Source organism: Archocentrus centrarchus, chromosome 11 (assembly GCF_007364275.1).
Source record: "Archocentrus centrarchus isolate MPI-CPG fArcCen1 chromosome 11, fArcCen1, whole genome shotgun sequence".
Classification (NCBI taxonomy): Eukaryota; Metazoa; Chordata; class Actinopteri; order Cichliformes; family Cichlidae; genus Archocentrus; species Archocentrus centrarchus.
In genome coordinates, this window is record NC_044356.1 from 28,426,362 (window position 1) to 28,443,406 (window position 17,045).

The 17,045-nt window shown below is 40.5% G+C and overlaps 1 protein-coding gene across 6 annotated transcripts in view; it reads left to right on the forward strand.

Annotated features, from left to right (window-relative positions):
* The first annotated feature begins 1,950 nt into the window (after positions 1-1,950).
* LOC115788231 (CMP-N-acetylneuraminate-beta-galactosamide-alpha-2,3-sialyltransferase 1-like) overlaps positions 1,951-17,045 on the forward strand; it is a 48,914-nt gene continuing 33,819 nt past the window's right edge. For 3 of the 6 annotated variants that reach the window (XR_004020573.1, XM_030741185.1, XM_030741180.1), the window contains exons 1-3: positions 1,984-2,103; positions 2,253-2,369; positions 5,270-5,443. The gene's annotated coding sequence lies outside the window, so the exon portion shown is untranslated. Of the gene's footprint in view, positions 2,104-2,252; positions 2,370-5,269; positions 5,444-12,444; positions 12,577-17,045 lie in introns of those variants that run through there. The other 3 variants (XM_030741182.1, XM_030741181.1, XM_030741184.1) reach the window with 3 other exon arrangements.

Sequence of the window (17,045 nt, forward strand, 5' to 3'; positions counted from 1 at the left end):
GGAGACTGGTTCCAGAGCCCAGGCCAGGTGTTGAGATGAGCCCGACTATATCGAGCTGGTATCTCTCAACCTCACACACTACCTCAGGCTCCTTCCCCACCGGAGAGATGACATTTCATGTCCCGGTAGTTAGTCATAATAGTCCTGCAGACACTGTCTGGACTCCTCTGTCCAGTTTTTAATGTCCTTTATACACATCAGGACTGATCTATATGAGGGTAGAAGCTATACACAGTTGTGGTCTCCATTTCCTAGAGGGGGTAGAGAAAAAGATTTTTATGCCTCCTTCATTCACCCATAACAGGTTGAGAATCTTATCCTGCCTGGTGGGACATCTTACATCTTGTGCAAAGTTGGGAAATGTCTTTTCAAAGGAAACATGGTTAAAATCAGTACAAAGTTTGGAGCATCAGGCGGGATAGACTGAAGCTTCTGCACAGAGATAGTCTTAACGGCAGAAGATGCACCGGCCTTTGGGTGAATATACACAACTGTGATAAAAAGCCATACATCGTGTACCCTGCCTTTTGGACTATAACTGCGTGTTTCCTTAAAAAACAATTTCTTAAATATTGTTATTGTCTGAATCTAATTCTTTGTATCATCTGTATCCTTAATTGATTTACTTAATCGGTCACCCTTTTGGTAAAGCCTTAAACAATTTTCACCTAGTTGGACGCAATTTGCAAGTATCATTTAACCTTCTTACAAAAATCTCAAGGCATTCTCACTAAACTGCCATTTGCACATTAGACACAACTACTGAACACATGCTGCTTTTGCTTCTAAGCAAAGTACCAAATTAAACACAGAACATTAGGACCCTGTTATGCAGATGATACTCAGCTTTATCTATCCATGAAGCCAGATGACACACATCAATTAGTTAAACTGCAGGAATGTCTTAAAGACATTAAGACCTGGATGACCTCTAATTTCCTGCTTCTAAATTCAGATAAAACTGGAGTTCTTGTGCTCAGCCCCAAAATCAGACTAGGGTTTCACTCCAGCAAATCTGGGGACAAGGTGTTAATACAATTTAATGGTAAAACAAAGGAAAAACTGTGATTTGATTCTATGGGTTTGAAATATGTTTTTATATATTTATTGAGATTTGGTATTTAATTTTTTTTAATTAATCTGATCCATTACAAATTTTATATTGAGGTGAAAACAATGAAGCCACAGACCCAGGCCCAGCTGTCCACACACACACACACACCAATGCTCAAACCCACGCATCTCTATTGTGTTGTTGTTATATTGAAATAGTATAAAGTATAAATAATAGTAGTAAATATAATAGTATAAAGAATAAACCGACATCAGCCATGGATCCTCTTCAGTCCCTCATTTTACTTCTCTCTGTTCACTCCTTCATTCCCCAACATACAGCATCTTTCACCATACACAGTTAGAGCTCCCTCTTGTGTGCTTTTCATGAAATAGTGCAATGTAAAATTTTCCCTTTTCCTGAAGCAAGTACTTATATTTCACATTTTCACTGCATAACTCACTGCAGAAAGCTAAGTATGTAAAAATTACCATTTCAGTGAACCAACAGTAATATGAAAAATTTACAAATCATATTAGCTACAGCAGCAACGGTCCATTAAATGAATGACAGCAGTATAATAAAAATAACTGCAGTTTAACTGTCAACCTTAATCATCATAGTATGAACCATTAAATTTGTAATTTCAATTTAAACCTGTAAGTTTTCTTGTATCATACCTTAGCAGAATAGTAGTACATCTTTACTGGTCTTAAAGAACACTTGTACCAGTCTGAACAGCAGAGATTTACATTTAGTTTTTACTTTATCTTGCAAAACCTGTTAACCATCTTGGTACAAGTACAACAGCAGACTCATTAGAGTTTCCAGGAAGTGCAAAGGCATCCAATACAGTGTCATTGTCTTTTTCTGAAACAGTTATGGCTTGTTTTGGAAAGTGTGCAAGTTTTGACGCATTCCACTTGTGTCTGTCATTTACTAAGTATGTGTTTTGTCCAACTTTCTTCATGACAGTCTGTGATTCCGTAAATCTTGAAGATCCTTTGAAAACATGCTCAGGTCTGCGAACAGTGTCACCCACTTTGACTGTATGTGGTTTAGCTCGCATTTTCTTGTCTGTATATTCCTTTATTTTAGTTTGCTTTTGTTTCACTCTTGTTTTGATTTGGGCATGTGTTTTGCTTTTCAGTGCTACTGGGAGTTTGTTTAACTTGGTCTGCATTTTTCGGTTTCTCAGTAGCTCAAATGGGGTTGCTCCAGTAGGTGCACGGGGAGTACCATGTGTTTTTTCCAACTTTCTTCATGACAGTCTGTGGTTCCGTAAATCTTGAAGATCCTTCGGGAACGTGCTCAGGTCTGTGAACCCAAACATTGTCATTCACTTTGACTGTTGATGGTTTAGCTCACATTTTCTTGTCTGTATATCCTTCATATTAGTTTGCTTTTGTTTCACCCTCGTTTTGATTTGGGCATGTGTTTTGCTTTTCAGTGTTTCTCGGGGTTATAATAGTTTTGGATTTTCCATTATAGCTTATTTTAGTTCATTTTAACTTTTTTTTTTTCTAATTCAGTTATTTTTCAGAGCGGTTTTGCTCATTTTTATTAGTTTTTATTTTTGGTTTAATGCTTAGTTTTTGTTTAGTTTTCATTAGTTTTAGTATTTTCATACTTTGTCAGGTGCAAGATTCAAGGTGCAAGAGTGACTATTGTGTTATAAAAACTCGACAAAAGACACAGTTTAAAGTAGTAATGGCACGATACCACTTTTTTATGTCCGATACCTATACCAACATTTTACATTTGGATATCTGCTGATACCGATACAAATCTGATCTTTTATAAGGCTAAGGACCAGGGAGGGGCAGAGCTTTTCAGGCAGTGGTGCCAATGTTCTGGAACTGTTTACTACTCCATCTCCGTTTAGCTGACTCTGTGATGGCTTTTAAAAAATAGGTAAACTTTTCTGTTTAACCAGGCTTTCTGTTGACTTTAGTTTTATTCACACACACACACACACACCGCAATGCGGTGTGTGTGTGTGTGTGTGTGTATGGTCGCCAGCTTCACCACTAAGCCACCCAGGCGCCCACAATCCACAAGACTTTTAAATAAAATGACAAACACAAATTATCTGTAATTTCAGTTAGTTTTAGTTAGTTTTGTAAACTCACAATGAAGTTTTAGTTAGTTATCATTTTTTCCTTTTAATTTAAGTTTTTAATTTATTTCATCAATGAAAAATGCTTTTCCAATTTCATTTTTCATTATTTTGTTCATTTTTGTTAACTATAATAACCCTGGTGCTACTGGGAGTATGTTTAAATTGGTGTAACTGGAACAGTCATGGCTACCTTATCACTGAACTGGCAGTTAACACAAGAAGCAATGACAGAGTGTACAAGTTTGTCCAGTTGTGGCCACCAGAACAGTTTACACAGTCTCTGCTTGGTACGGACTATGCCTTGGTGTGCCTCATGTCCTAAGTCAACAACTCTGACATGTAGTGAAACAGGAACAACTAGTCTATTTGTCCCTCTCATTATCAGTGAATCTTGCACTGACAGCTCGTGTCACACCTATGGTGGAAGGTTCTTGGGCAGGCCCTGTTTGCATTTTGGCCAACCTTTCTGAATCTGGTTGCGCAGCAGTGACAGTTCTGGGCAGATTTCACTGGCAGAAGTGAACTCTGAAAGAGAAATGGCACACAGTAACTCTTTAAAAACAGTTGCAATCATGTCAGGTTCCTCTGTGGTCTCATTTGCAGCAGTTAGTGGCAGCCTGGAAAGGTAGTCAGCAGTGATGTTTTGGCATAGGCGTAGGAACTGGGGGGCCTGGCCCCCCCTATATTGGAGACAGGCACATTTGTCCTACCCAAAATTTACACCACGGAGAAGAAAAATACTTGATTTTGAAATCTTTAACTCGCGTGCTTTTATTTTCAAGGCACAACATAGCGTCAAGTCACTGCGCTCCCCCCTGCCCCCTTCTGAACAGCTCTGAGTGTTTGGGAGGCAGGAAACAGTGGCAGGACCGAGAAACTCTTTAATAGGTTAAAATGGTCTGTCGGGAATGTTGCCATGAATATGGCTTGTTTATAATGTCTTGTCAGTTTACTTTCATATATACAAACCAAATCTTTTTCAGTCATCTTAATCCTGGGATGGTCACTTGTTGGATATTTAACTGCTAACTTTGCCTAGAAGTTAGCTAAACTAGCCAAGTTGTTTTGTTATCTCATTTCAGCACAATGAAAAGGCTGAACCAGGAGCAGGACTCACTTTAAAAAAAAAACAAACAAAAAAAACAGTTACATCAGTGTGAGTAACAGTCACACAACACAAGGGCAACACCTGATCATAATTTATCAACATATATGACAGTATATTAGATATGTGTAATAATATCTTATCAGGAGAATGGTAGTATATAGAGTAATGATTCAGTTGAAGCAATGAAAGGTGGAGAGGCTGAAGAAGCTCTGACAAGGTCTTAAATTAGTTTGGTGAAATATGTATTAGCCTGTTATTACTTTTTAAATATAAACCTAAACAATTTTATCATGAGAAGAACTGGTTCAGGGAAGAGATAGGAGATCCAGGTGGAGTTTCAGGGTGTGAAGTCAACTTTAAAAACCATATTAATTATAATAGATCCAGAAAGAACAGGTGAGGACTGATGTCAGGTTGTTTTCTTTTTTTCCAAGATAAATTTTCAATAATTTTTTTCATTATTTTAACAGCACTTATAAGAGTATGGGTTAGGTTATGTTTAGGTTGCCAGGTGCAGTACAACACCCCACTAGAGTTGGTGAAATGCTTCTCCACAGTGACCAATAAGTGGATTTTTTTTTCTCGTTTAGTATAAAATGAGGCACCTTAAGGCTCAGGAGCTGTGCCTCATCTTTGAAACCATTTTGTATGTTTAGGAGCAGCAATGCAGGGGCAGCACAAAGGAGACAGGAAAAGGAGAGGGTGGTGCAGGGTTTGACGTGAGGTCTTAAAATAAATGAGTGAAAACTTTTACTGTAAGGGTTAGGTGATGCTGTAAACAGAGATGACAGCATATGAGGTGTAATGTATACATCTTAGGCCTGGGCAATAAATCAATAACAATATGTATCGTGATAGACACATGATCAATATAGCATTTTTTATGCTTTGCTCAGTGTATTTTTGGATCTGTCAGATTTCCGATGTGTGTCCCCCCCAGTAGTAAACTCATTCCTACGTCCTTGTGTTTTGGTGTCCTTGGCAGTAAGTGTCGTCATATGTGAAGTAAAGCAGTCGAGCTGACCATCTGGTGATTCTCAGTCCAGCACTGCCAGACCCATTGGAGATGAGTAAGGTCATAATTGCCTGATGAGCTATACGACGGACAAAGCGACAACCCCAAAGATAGGTTCTCCACCTTTCCACAGCCCATACACAGGCAAGAGCTTCACGTTCGACTGCATGCAAAAACGACAACTCTCTCACTTTCATCTGAATGAAGTTGTGTCAACACTGCACCCAGTCCATCGGAAGCATCAGTAGTAACATAGGTTGACAACTCAGGGTCGTATAGAGCTAAGGCAGGACTTTTGACTATCAGGTCTTTACATGCAGTAAAGCTAGATACTGCTTCCACTGTCTACTTGAAGTTTAAATCCGTGGAGTCTCTGAGTACTGCACGTAGTGGTTCAATAACAGTCGCAAAATCTGTAATGAATTTACTGTACCAGGACACAAGACCAAGGAAAGATCTCAGAAAAGTTGTGTTGTGCGGAGCTGGAGCATGTATCACAGCAATAACTCTGTCCTGGTCCAGTTGAAGACCGTCTTTTGAAATGGTGTGACCCAGGTAGTTGAGTGAAGGTTGATTAAACTGGTATTTGTCCATGTTCAGTTTGAGCCCAGCCTCATCCAGGGCTTGGAGCACCCTCCGCGGGTTTTCATCATGTTCTCTATATGTAGAGCCTGTTGTAGTTTTAATTAATCTCTGATGCCTGTGTGTGTTCTTTTAAACGAAAAGGATTCAGATGACAACGGAATAAAAATCAATAACTTGAATTTAATCAGCCAAGAATCACACAAGTTACAGACCGGTCTGGGTGAGACTTTTAACCTATCTGAGCTAATACAAATCAGCTGGTTCAGCTGGCCTGTCCTTGCTACCGAACAAAAACAAAATTTACTTCTTCTCTGGTTATTAGCAACACTTTCTTCATTTCTCTCTTCTAAGACAGTTTAACACATTTAAATCAGCAAAGGCAGAAATACATCAAATGATTATATTTGTGATTTTCATAAAATTACTTCCTTCAAGCCGTAGCTGATGATGTCATCCAGGTATGCTTGTGTGCCTGGCAAACCTGCGAGGATGATTGACATCATTTTTTGAAAGGCAGACAGGGCAGAAGCTAAGCCAAATGGAACTCTGCAGAAACAAAAAAGTCCATCATAAGTGATAAATGCAGTAATATCATGGATTTCAGGATGCAGAGGCATTTGGTGGTAGGCAGAGGGTGAGGGTCCAGACAAAGAGCGGTTCAGAAGACCCCTATGTCTTGACAGGTAATGGGTTTGTTTGTGAAGGAAGACACCTGGAACACTTTAATTAAAAAAGTAAGACATTTAATATATTAAAGAATCAGAAGAAATCACGCATGCATGTGGGGACTCAGAGGAAGAGACAGGCCTGTGTGTGTGCTCTCTCTCTCCCTACTGAGACTGTGTTCCTGTGTAACCATAACATCTTTATACTGCCATTATCTAATCATAAACAAATTCTAGGGCCTTTGTCATTTGGTCTTGTCCAAGCTGGTTTTTCATGACCCAGATTTCTCTCATCAGCAGATATAGCTTCTTCCTGATGTTTTAATTTGTCATACAAAGCCATCTTGTCCAGATTAATAACAGAACATGGTGACACTGGTGATGTTTTAATTGTACATACTGTGGCTGAACCTCCAAGATAAGATGAACTGAGACAGAGAAGTTAATCAGCATTTTCTGTCTGTTGTTCTCTGTCTAATGCCCGGGTCAGTAAACTGCGGCTCCGGAGCCGCATGCGGCTCTTTTATCCTTATGCTGCGGCTTGGGGCAGTAAATTATAAGTAACCAATTGAAGTGCATTTTATTTTTGTTAGTTTGTTTTGTTGTAGTTCTAAATTGGAACTTTGTGATCTTGAAATATTAAAATAAAATTATTTTATTATTTTTTCATCTCTCAATATACACTGTGTAACAGTCGTAATTGTGATGTCTCTTTACAACAGTCTGGTCTTTTTATGTTGATGATGTCACCAGTGTGCGCCCACCGCTCCTCAGTAGAGAGCGCGGGAGATGTGTTTTGCAGACGGACATTTTGGCTTGAGGCGAACCCTTTCCTTTCCTTATTTTTTGTACCGTCATAGGTTGTATGAACACTGCTCGTTTTCATGTGTGTTGATGTAGCAGCCGTTCAACCGGGCTTCTTAAGTTTGTGAAGATTACGTTTATTAAAAGGGCAACACTGAAATTCCCAGTGCCAGTGTGGTTGTGCGTTTTTGGCTGCCTGATAAGAACGCCCGCCACCTCCTCTTCACCACCGAACACAACCCAGACGTTACAACTGCTCAAAAAAATAAAGGGAACATTCAAATAACACATCCTAGATCTGAATGAATGAAATATTCTCATTGAATACTTTGTTCTGTACAAAGTTGAATGTGCTGACAACAAAATCACACAAAAATCATCAATGGAAATCAAATTTATTAACCAATGGAGGCCTAGATTTGAGTCACACACAAAATTAAAGTGGAAAAACACACTACAGGCTGATCCAACTTTGATGTAATGTCCTTAAAACAAGTCAAAATGAGGCTCAGTATTGTGTGTGGCCTCCACGTGCCTGTATGACCTCCCTACAATGCCTGGGCATGCTCCTGATGAGGTGGCGGATGGTCTCCTGAGGGATCTCCTCCCAGACCTGGATTAAAGCATCCACCAACTCCTGGACAGTCTGTGGTGCAAGGTGACGTTGGTGGATGGAGCGAGACATGATGTCCCAGATGTGTTCAATCGGATTCAGGTCTGGGGAACGGGTGGGCCAGTCCATAGCTTCAATGCCTTCATCTTGCAGGAACTGCTGACACACTCCAGCCACACGAGGTCTAGCATTGTCCTGCATTAGGAGGAACCCAGGGCCAACCGCACCAGCATATGGTCTCACAAGGGGTCTGAGGATCTCATCTCGGTACCTAATGGCAGTCATGCTACCTCTGGCGAGCACATGGAGGGCTGTGCGGCCCTCCAAAGAAATGCCACCCCACACCATTACTAACCCACTGCCAAACCGGTCATGCTGAAGGATGTTACAGGTAGCAGATCACTCTCCCCGGCGTCTCCAGACTCTGTCACGTCTGTTACATGTGCTCAGTGTGAACCTGCTTTCATCTGTGAAGAGCAGAGGGCGCCAGTGGTGAATTTGCCAATTCTGGTGTTCTCTGGCAAATGCCAAGCGTCCTGCACGGTGTTGGGCTGTGAGCACAACCCCCATCTGTGGCCCTCATACCATCCTCATGGAGTCAGTTTCTAACCGTTTGTGCAGACACATGCACATATGTGGCCTGCTGGAGGTCATTTAGCAGGGCTCTGGCAGTGCTCTGTCAGTGCTCCTCCTGTTCCTCCTTGCACAAAGGCAGAGGTAGCGGTCCTACTGCTGGGTTGTTGTCCTACCACGGCCTCCTCCACGTCTTCTGGTGTACTGGCCTGTCTCCTGGTAGTGCCTCCAGCCTCTGGACACTACGCTGACAGACACAGCAAACCTTCTTTCCACAGCTCACATTGATGTGCCATCCTGGATGAGCTGCACTACCTGAGCCACTTGTGTGGGTTGTAGAGTCATCTCATGCTACCACGAGTGTGAAAGCACCACCAACATTCAAAAGTGACCAAAACATCAGCCAGAAAGCATAGGTACTGAGAAGTGGTCTGTGGTCCCCACCTGCAGAACCACTCCTTTATTGAGTGTGTCTTACTAATTGCCAATAATTTCCACCTGTTGTCTATTCCATTTGCACAACAGCATGTGAAATTGATTGTCAATCAGTGCTGCTTCCTAAGTGGACAGTTTGATTTCACAGAAGTTTGATTTACTTGGAGTTATATTGTGTTGTTTATGTGTTCCCTTTATTTTTTTGAGCAGTGTATTAAAATTATATTAAAATACGGGAAATTTACAGGAAAATAATAATACAGGAGGACGGCGGGTCAGAGGGGTAAAATACGGGAATTTCCCGGCCAAAATGGGAGACTTGACAGGTATACCTCTAAGTCTATGGCCATGGACCTTAGCAAGAAAAGGGCTGAGTGCCATCTCCAGCTCAGGGATCAGTAGTTATTGCTCTAGGTGGACAAGTTTAAGTATCTCGCGGTCTTGTTCACGAGTGACGGAAGAGCAGAATGGGAGATCGGCAGATGGCTCAGGGCCATGTCTGCAGTGATGCAGATACTTCACCGATCTGTCATGGTGAAAAGGGAGATGAGCGTAAAAGCGAAGCTGTCGATTTACCGGTCAGTCTACATCCCTACCCTAACATATTTCTGCTGCGAGTACAATGAGAAATGAGCTTCCTCCAAAGGGTGGCTGGCCTCTCCCCTAGAGATAAGGTGAGGAGTACGGCTTTTTGGGAGGGGCTCAGAGTAGAGCCGCTGCTCCTCCACATTGAGAGGAGCCAGTTGAGGTGGCTCGGGCATCTGATTAGGATAAGCGGAAGAAAATGGATGGATGGATATCAGCTCAATCTGGAGAAATCCGTGTGCGCAATAGCAAAGGGTGAAAATCAGTATTGCATGTCTGTGATCTGTTGGCCTTCAACCAGCTCTGCATTGAAAAAACACCTTTTTGGCAAAGCTACTTTTGCCAAAATCCTTTTGATTAAATCTGAAAAATATCCATCCATTCATCAATCTTTAGGGTCATGACCCAATTTAGGGTCATGGGGGTGCTAGAGCCCTCACCACCCACCCTAAGGTGAGAGGCAGTGTATATCCTGATGATGCGTTCATGCCAACAGATGACAATAAAGCTCAGTGTTCTAGCTAGCGGTTGAACACAAGGAGCTGCGCCGGGCTGAGACGCCCTGGTGCCAGGCTGAGACGCCCTGGCCTCGGGCTGAGGATTTCACCATTTCACTTTCAGAGCTCTGCTTTCACTGCATTTAGCAAACACGAGCCTGCCCCACGGACTCTGCCTAGGTTAGATCGCTGCTTGCGCAATTTACAATCTACCACAGAGCACGGACAATTCGCAATGTGCACGTTTGATCTCCCTAAGGTCGTGCGCGCTTGATTAAGCGGCTACAGAAATCTAAATGACAAGGGGCATGAACGCGAGGAGAAGTAAGAGGAAAAACGAAGATCAAATGAAAATTTCAGGCATGACTTCACACACCGGAGTCACGCCATCCGCGCTTGAAAAAAACTTGCGCATTTACATCAGTACATACGGTTCAACCCGTGGTGCCTTTAGGTGCACCTCGTAAATTTAGCTATCTATACTTTAACAGACTTAAATAATATAATTTAGTGCATTTTTGTAATAGTTTGCATATTCTATACAAACTAAAGTGATACACAACATAAACAACCCTATACAGGCATATTTGCATATCTCCAAGAATATCATAATCAGGTTGTTACAACCATATAGCACCATGTTCATACTCATACTTTATTTGTGAAAAGGCAAGTTCCAAATGGTTAATGCAACATTTGGCTACTATTAGATAGTTATCACATAAGTCAAATACATTATGATATCTAGATTCAATAACATAGGTACATGGTTGTAACTGTGTGAAAAAGATCTAATCAAACTGTTATCAACAATTAACCTAAAATTCCTGTTCACCCAATCCTCAAGTACATCCTTAGTCAATCTCAAGTGAAATGGCTGTAGACATTTAAAAATGTTGCAGCATAGAAATAGAAATATGGACACAATCACTGCTGCATCAGCAGATATTCAAAAATACATAAAAAGTTCAAGTTGTTTGACTGCAGTATTTTGAAGTTATTACTTTCCAAAGTCACCACATTATACCACCCACTTCTGTATAAGAAGCTATTTAAAAATCCATGAAAAATATAAATCAGCGTGTTTCTTTACAAACTCCCGAGTATTCTTGTTCAGGATGTCACTGGGTACTCTTTTTGATGAACTTACATCTTTTCTAACAGCTGTATCAAGGGGCTTAATAATAATAATAATAATAATAATAATAATAATAATAATAATAATAATAATAATACATCCATTCTATGATCCTTCTACTACTGCTAATCATAATAATAGTAATGATAACACAAACTTCTCCTTTCTCATCATCATAATCATCATAATGTGTTTTTCAGTAATGATATAAAATTTGGAGCTTCAATTCCAAGGAGTTCTGTGTTCCATTTATTAAAGATTAAAGAGGCTAAAATATCAAATATTGCATAGATCTTTTATTATCATTTTATTATTGTCATATTAGCTGCAGAAGTCAGTAGAAATGGCAAATTCTAAAACTTGGAACAATATGAGAACACATTGTTGACAAACCTGACACCCAAAAAGAGACTTATTGGTAGTATTAAGGGTGAGCTGGCAGGAAGGCTGATGACACTGATGGGACAAATAGAGAGAGAGAGACCTTTGACCTTTAACCTGCCCCTTGATACAGCTGTTAGAAAAGATATACGTTCATCAAAAAGAGTACCCAGTGACATCCTGAACAAGAATACTCGGGAGTTTGTGGTTGTTGAAGTTTTGTATTGGTGAACAGAGCCAGAATGCATGGAGGTGGTCATCAGTTGTGTTAAGTGTGCATTGTGTGCAAACATCTCAGTTCCTTAACAACCAAAATATATTCCACATTGTCAACTGATTCTAATGTCTGCCTTATCCAGGCAGGATATATATATATATATATAGGAACCCCAAGGTACCCACAACCCTGCAGAGCACAGGAGCAACCAGTGAGGAGCAGTAGGGAGGCAAGGCAACGCAAGGCCCAGACCCAGGTCCAGCCCTATACACAAACATGCATGGACGCGCACACACCCACATATGGCTAAAGTGCAAGTAAAATTATTGTTCTTGATTTTTTTTTTTTTAATAATTATTTTTGGCTGCAAAAATACATTTCACTGTTCATTTTACTGTGTCTAACTGTGCATGTGACATTATCTAATCTTGTTTTATATAATAACCTGACAGTCGTGCTTGCTTAACATGTTACTCATCTGGCTAAGTGATCATCTCAAGCCGTTAAAAAACGATCCACCGTCATCAAATCTCATCTCTTTCACATTTATACCTTTCGCTCTGTATGTGTGTGTGTGTGTGTCTCTCTCTCTCTCTCTGTCTGCTTGTGTGTGTCTCTCTCTCTCTCTCTCTCTGTTTTTTCTCCAAGAATAAAAAGCTCATACATCTCTTGTCTTTAGGTTATCACAGACATACTATTCTTCGTCTTAGTGTGGCTTAGTGGTTCCTTGTCGGGCATTTGTACTCACATAGTTGAGGTAGATTTGGGCGCACTTTGAAATGAGGTAAGGCATTAAAAAAATAAGCTTACTGATTAACTATATATATCCTTCATTTTTAAACAGTTTCATTTTTTTTTAATTGAAATGTTACCAACCAACAAGTTCATTCTCCTAGACAGATTTTGGAAATTGTTAGCAAAAATTATAAAAACGATGCCTTCTCGTGCCAGGTGATGTTTCTTTGTGATGAATGTACTTTTTGAATTTCATGGCATCCCATTTCTGACCTCAGATATAATTCTATACGTTTATCAGATGCTACAGTTTTATTTCATCATAAAAATTTCACATGAAATTAAAGTCTTGTGGGTGATGGCGAAATGTGCGGAACACTTCTCAAGGGGAAAACTCCACCAACCCCAAAGTTCGCATGAGCGGCTACCGAAACGGCTCCGATCCAATGCTACAACGTAACCTAAAGTGCAATACACACCGGGTGCAATTAGTGACATGGTGTCGTGAACACGGCTGGAAGGTGTATGCCCATTGAAGTAGGCTGTCTAGGTTTTGCGGGGCACTCACTGCACAGAGCGCTCAGGACACAGGGCATTACAGCGGGAGGAGCAGAGTCATCAAGAACACCACCGAAGCCGCTGAGAAAGCCTTTAAATGCTCTGGCTACGAAGAAATGGTCTATGGGACAAGCGGTTGCTGTCTGGTCCGTGTATTTGTTTGGTCATTCATTCTTTCCGTTTCGAAAACAGATTAAAAAAACGAAAAACGTTTTTTTTTTTGTGTTTTTTTTTTCATTTTCATTTTAAACTACAAATCCATACAGTGTAAAACTAATTAGATTTCTTTTATTCCATTTGAAACCAATACATAAATTCGCAAAGAATATGAAACGGGAAAACGGCCGTCATTTTTCTCAAACTGGAAATATGTGTTTTGTGGCATCAGAGAAACTATCCCATAGATAACTGAAGTTACTGCAAGATCGAGCAGTACGTTGCTGAACAGCAAACGCTTGTCTCTTAGACTTTTGGCACCTCTGACTTGCAGATGTGCATCAGAATCCAGAGGTTGGTGCTCCCTGATGTGTGCTATCTCCCTGATTACCTCGTGTTTATCGTCTGTGTCGACCTGTTCTTCACTTAGGACCTGTGCTTCCTGGTTCAGAGTAGCCCTTATTATTTCTAATTGCTGACTTATTTGCTCCAGTTGGGTTTTCTAGTTCCCTTGTACTTGATGTGCATCCAGAAATAAAGTTGTGTATTTTTGAGTTCACATTTTCCATACCGAGTCCTGTGTTTGGGTCCTTATCCTGCCTGCCACACTGCAAAATTATGACTCATATATCTCAGGGTTATTTACTAGTCTGTAATCAGGTGCGTAGTCATTCAAAACTAAACATCTTTTGGATGAAAACAGAATGTTCAATATGTCCAAGAGCAGATCAAACACCCTAAATCACATATTTTCTAAAAAGTCTATGCCCTTTAGATTGGATATGGCATGTATAGATACTTGTCCAAATCTCCTCACTGTCATGGACATGACATAGCTTTACCATGTGTATCATATTGAAATATATTGTTTTTCAGTGGGCTTATGCACATCAGTCTGAAACAGTAATTCATCCCCAAAAAATTAATATTCAACTTTAACCTTCCAGCATTAATAACAGTTAGGCTGGACAATGAAGTGACATAAGTCAGCTCCAAATCAAATTTTGCTTAGGGCCCCTTAAAGGCTGGGGCTGGCTCTGATGAGACACATTCACTTATAGAGCTTTGCAGAAGGCGATTTATGAAGTTCAGTCCATTTATTTGCGTTAGTTTACAGCACAGATCTGCCACACCCAATATGATGGACACGTTGACATATTGCAGCAACAGGCCACACCGTCTATGTATGTAAATCTATCTGTTCTGTGGTGTCCATGCAGCCCAGAACGATTGTGATTGGCCTGTTCAACATTGCCTCCTGGGAATTTTGAGCTACTTTTTTGCTGCAGTTTGTCAGTTTATCAGTGAGAGAATAAAAATCAAGAATAAAAAGCAAAGTATCCAAATGAGGACTCACAAATTCCTGAAACGAAATTGCTGAAACCATCAGAATCGATGGAATAAACAAAGTGAAAAAAAGGGGGGTTTTGTTGGCTGGCACTGCAGTTAAAACACTGGGACACATGGCCACGTAGCAAGGTCACAAACATATAGGATTGTTTTCATTAGCATCGGGCAGTTCTCTGGGACTTTCTTGCTTAAGCTGCCAGACAAGACAGGTTAAAGAACAAACAAACACACAAACAAGACCCCCCCCCCCCCCCCCAAAAAAAAAAAAAAAAAAAAGAAAACATTGGTGGTAAATAATGGTATATGGTAGGACTGCTGTTTAAACTGAGACCAAACTTTTGGTCCTTTTTAAAAAAAATTGATGTCAGGTTTTAATTGAAAATAATCTCCTAGGGTACACACACACACACACACACACACACACACACACACACACACACACACACACACACAAAACAGTTAAATTTACAGTAAAATACTGGCAGCTGTGATTGCTAGGACTTCACTGTAAAATATATGGTGAATATGTATCAGACATTATTTTAGGCTTATTTGTAGATAACACAGTTTACAAATGTTCTTTTCATGGTAAACAATTATAAATACAAAAGATTTTAAACCTAAATTAGATAAACCTAATTACATTCCTTGATACAACTGTATGATACATTACAGTACTTTATTGTAAAAATCAACAGGGCAGCTGTAGTTGCCAGAATTTCACTGCAAAAAATATGGAACACTGGCAAGAATTTACATTCAAAAACTGCTTATGGTTAATTACATATAAAGCCCATTTCAAACAAAGACACAAAAGGCCTTTTTTATTTAGACATTTGCTGTGAAAAAGATTTAAATGTATTGTCACCAGTTTTGCTTGCGGGCCCCCATTAGTCATCAAATGTTTGCTGTGGACTGGCATGATTGTCTCTGCAGCAAGAATAATAAAATAAAGCATAATAATAATAATAAAACTCTTACAGAACTGCAAAGTGCATTTTACAGCAAAGAAAAAACAAACAAAAAATAGTAAATGAGAAAAATACAAAACATTAAAAGAGTTACAAGTGAAAAAATAAGTGAGCAAAGAGAAGGTTAAATGAATGATAATTAGAAGTATGGCTCAACAGCTCAACAATCATAGATTATTACAAATAATTAAGAAGCAGTTCCCATATAAATCTTATGCAGGTTTGTTCTGTTTTCTGCATCCTGAAACAGATAAGTATGTAGTGTTTTCAATAAGGATGCTGGTGACACCGAACTGAAATGACAGAAAATACACTTAGTCTCAACACGGAGACAGGATTACACAAATAAAGTGCATCAAGCTCACTAAAATAACATTTCTGCAAAATAAGCAGTAATATCTAAAGCATAACTGTCAAGTTTTGTATTTAAAAATACGGGAAATTTTCCGCCGCTGAAAATAGAAGTAACATCATTGCCTAATTTGCATAATTGGTCATTTGCATGTAGTTGCAATCGAGGATGTAGGAGAGATATTATCTTTGGAGAGACAAGAAGTGTATAAAAAACACCCTAAATATGTTTAGAACTACAAATGCACTTTATGAAATAACTTAATAACTTTAATGCTTTGCATAGACCCACATTACATAGATCAATTTTGTCCTGTATTGTTTAACGTTAGAATATCAAATTTAACGAAAACACTGTGGGGTGCGACTGCTGCCTATATTCAACCCTCCTCTTTTATCTGGGCCACTGTTGCCAACTTGTGTAAGAAAACTCGCTGTCGGCTGTCTCAGACCCTTACAAAAATCCACTATGGTTAACTATGGTTTTACCATGGTAAAACCATCTTCTTCTTCTTCCTGGCATTATTTCCGCTAAGTCGCAGGGTCCGCGTGTTTGCACGCTCGTCTCCACTTGGCGCGATCTAGGGTGACTACGGGGGCGACGCCAACGTGCTTCATATGTTCTTTGATCTGGTCGAGCCACCACTTCTTTGGCCATCCTTGGGGCCTCTTCCCGCACGGGCTGAGGCGCATCGCGGTCTTGGCCACCGAGCTGTCATCGCTTCAGACGACGTGTCCGTACCATCGAAGGCGTGCTACTCGCATCTTGTCGGTGATCGGGGCCACACCCATCCATCTTCGGACATCCTCGTTCATCGCGTGGTCATGCAGTGTCAAGCCCAGGCTCCAGCGGAGAATCCTCATCTCCATTGTGCTGTTGCAGGCCAGCACTCGCAACCGTAGAGGGCGATGGGGCGTACGATGGTCTTGTAGATCTTGCTCTTGAGACGCTCGGGCATCTTGCGGTTGCAGAGTACGCCTGTCACTTGGTGCCACTTGGCCCAGGCCGCGCTGACTTGGGCGTGGACATCCGGGAGTGTGCTGCCATCACTGCTGAAGATGGATCCAAGGTACTTGAACTCCGTGGTCTTCTTCAGGGGCACGCCATTGACACTGATGGTCCCATCGGTCT